We start from the raw sequence: 3,674 nt of genomic DNA, 5'->3' as shown, positions 1-3,674 counted from the left end.
AGGTGGGATAATGAAATATATATATATATATATATATATATGCACGCGCAAGTAAGTCAAATATATAAGGTATAGTATTTGAATGACACAAATAACTGGAAAACTTTCGAAAATAACAAATATTAGGCCTTAAATAAGGTTCTATAGCTATAGTTTGCTTAATTATAGACAATAGCAAAATGTTAGGGGAGGAGGGAGGAGAGAGGCGAGCGAGATCAGGGAGAGAGAGGAGAGAGTGTATCTTTTTTTCTGGATTTTGGAGAAAAAAATACAAATACAAATACAAACTTATTTGTATCAAAACGAATACATATTAAGAGGAGAGATGCAAGCGAGATCGAGAGAGGGAGGAGAGAGGATTGTATTTTGTATTTACTTTGAATTGTATCTGTATTTATTTGTATCAATTGTATTCGAAATACAATAAAATTGTATTTTGTATTATTTTGCATTCTATTCTTTATTTATTTTGTATTAATTGTATTTGAAATACAATGAATATAACTTTATTCATCCTCTCTTTGATTGGACACAAATACATTTAATTTGACAAAGAGGATGAATGCATATTATATTCGTATGAATACAAAAACAATTAAAATTTTCCAAATCCAATTGAAATAAAATACAAAACTCTCACTTATATTTGATTGAATATAATTGATACATAATAAATTTAAATCTATTTCTTCTTATTGGCAGGAGAGAGAAAAATAGAGAAACAGAGAGAGAGAGAGGGCGAGAGATAGGAGAGAGCAAGAGAGAGGGAGGAGATGCAATGGAAAGAGGGGAAGAGTTTTCTATAAAACAATATATTACTTTTTTTAATAATATTTTTAAATTATAGTTATTTTTCATAAATAAGTTATTAATTTTGATTAGTTTTATAATTCTTCTAAATTTGGGTAGTTAATGATGTGATCAGACAAAGAAGATTGCATCTTAAATTACTTACATGATGACTGAAATGTTTTAGATATCTTAAATTTTTTGGAGTACTTGAAATTCTTCAATTATACATACATTAAATAAGAGACACTAGTTTCTTTTAGGGAAAATGCATAATTACTCCCAACCTATGTCCAAAATCTCAGAGACACACTTATACTATACTAAGGTTCTATTACCCTCCCAAACTTATTTTATAAATAATTTTCTACCCCTTTTTGGTCTACGTGGCACTATCTTCTGGGCCCAGCGCATATTGACAATTTCTTCATTGATAGTGTCACATAGGCCGAAAAGGGGTAGAAAATTATTTATAAAATAAGTTCGGAGGAGTAATAGGACCTTAGTATAGTATAAGTGTGTCTCTGGAATTTCGGACATAGGTTGGGGATACTTATGCATTTTCCCTTTCTTTTACTTAATATATTTTAGGGCTAATTTCAAATATATCCAATAAAGTAAATATTTTATAATAAATATACTTGTGATTTATTTGTTTACATAAAAATAGTCAAAATTCATATGAAGAATACATTGAATATATAATATAGATTGCCCAAAGTCATAAAAAAGTATATATTGGCTATACAATATCTCATCTATAAATGAGTTGTACAATACATTATGATACACTCAAAAAAATTGAATATAACTTAACTAAACATAAAGTATACACTGACTATACATGAAGTGTACATTAACTATACAAACTTGATCAACTCAAAATCATCTCTAAATAGTCTCAAAATTTAAATATGAAATCCTCTCAATTTTTAAGTTTTCTGATATAGTATTCACTCAAAATGATTAACATTTTGACATGTTAACTTTTTATTTTATTTTTAAAAAAAAAGGAAAAGATGAAAAAGAATGAAGAAAGACGAAGCAGAAGAAGAAGAATGAAAGGAAGTTATAATGGTAAAATCGAAAGGAAGGAAAATTTCTATTCTGCCAATTTCAATAATTTTGAAAATTGGGACAATTTTTTTGCTAAAACAAAGGGCTGAATGATCACTTTGCATAATTTTGTTCTTTTATGAAATTTTATAGGGATAGTTTTAAATATATATATTTATATCATATAGTAATTAGTTTACAATAAATATAGCCATGTTTTATTTATATTAAAAAAAATAAAAAAAAAGTCATAGAAGGAATACATTGATTATACATAGCTTGTCAAAAGTCATAGAAAATCTATACTCACGGTATAATATAACGTATCTATGCATGAGCTATACACTGACTATACATTGTGATACACTCAAAAAACTATTCAATCTCGATCAACTCAAAATCACATCTAAACAGTCCTAAATTTTAGATAGGAAATTCTCGATGTTTTGAATCTTTTGATATATAATTTGCTCAAAACGATTCACGTTTTCGATTAGTTTTTTTTTTAAAAAAAAAAAAAAGAAGGAAGAAGAAGAATACGACTAAGAAGAAAAGAAGAAGAGTAAATTTTAGGTTTAGCAAACATAAAAATCATATTTGTATGTTATAGCTATAGTTTTGTATAATTGCGCTCCATAACAAACTTTATATTTGTTATGGCTATTAATTTGTATATTTCGGTATACATATACATAAAAAATATGTATTTGGGTCTATTTGTATATTTCGGTATACAAAATGGATCTTGCATTTGTATATTTCGGTATATAAATGGGTCCTGCATTTGTATATTTTGGTATACAAATGGGTCCTGTATATTTCGGTATACAAATGGGTCCTGCATTTATATATTTCGGTATACAAATGGGTCTTGCATTTGTATATTTCGGTCTATTCGTATATTTCGGTAAACAAATGGGATGACAAAAAAATGAAATATTTGCTGTGAATTACAAATAAAAGAAACTATGGCTATAACATTTAATTTGAATTAATAGTTTGTTATTCCATACAATTTTCCGAAAGAAAAATGACAAAGGAAGCCATTGATAGCGAAGAAGGAATAAGAACAAAGTATTTAGCCAATTTCAGTAGTTTTGAAAATTGGGTTGATTTTTTGTATAAGTTAAGGGAAAGGCCGCATAACTAGTTTGTGTAATTTATCCTATTTTTTATATTATATTATATGATATAAAATTGAATGTTAATTTTGATTAAAGAGCTTGCCCTTCTAAACCTTACGGTCTTGGATTGGGCTGTCATTAATAAAGCCCGTGATTTTTTGTTAATTTTTTCCCTTAAAATTTGTATTCATGCATAGTGTAGCATAAATTCTTCCAGGCTTAAGATAGAACTTGTGAAATATTATGAAGCGATTCTTAGTCCTTGGTAGATAGGCATCGTGAAACTTAAAACCCCTCAATTTAGAGTCATCAAGTGTGTTTGCCTTGTGAGATTGGTCAAACTCCAACCCTTCATCTAAACATGATTATGCTAAGATTTTTGGGACATACATGCAAATGCTCCTCTTTTGAGGCCATCTTTAATTTGTCTTGAAAATTATTAATTTTTATCTTTCAACATTTTAAGTAAAAAAAAAAAAAGTGATTGAAAGTAGGAAAAATTGTACATAATGGCAAACTATTAATTCAAATTAAATGGTATAATCACACTTTGATTTAATTGTGTCCTGTAGCAAACTGTTTGTCAGCGCCTCTCTCCCTCAAACTCTCGCTCGCCACTCTCCTCTCTCGCTCACTCTCTCTGTGCTCGCCTCTCTCGCTTTATACACAGAAGTGTATAAATTGCGTTTCTGTTTGTATAAAGCG

The sequence above is a fragment of the Solanum tuberosum genome, unplaced genomic scaffold, assembly GCF_000226075.1.
Source record: "Solanum tuberosum cultivar DM 1-3 516 R44 unplaced genomic scaffold, SolTub_3.0 scf00284, whole genome shotgun sequence".
NCBI lineage: Eukaryota > Viridiplantae > Streptophyta > Magnoliopsida > Solanales > Solanaceae > Solanum > Solanum tuberosum.
The sequence above is the reverse complement of the archived record's forward strand: the minus strand, read 5'-3'. Positions refer to the sequence as shown.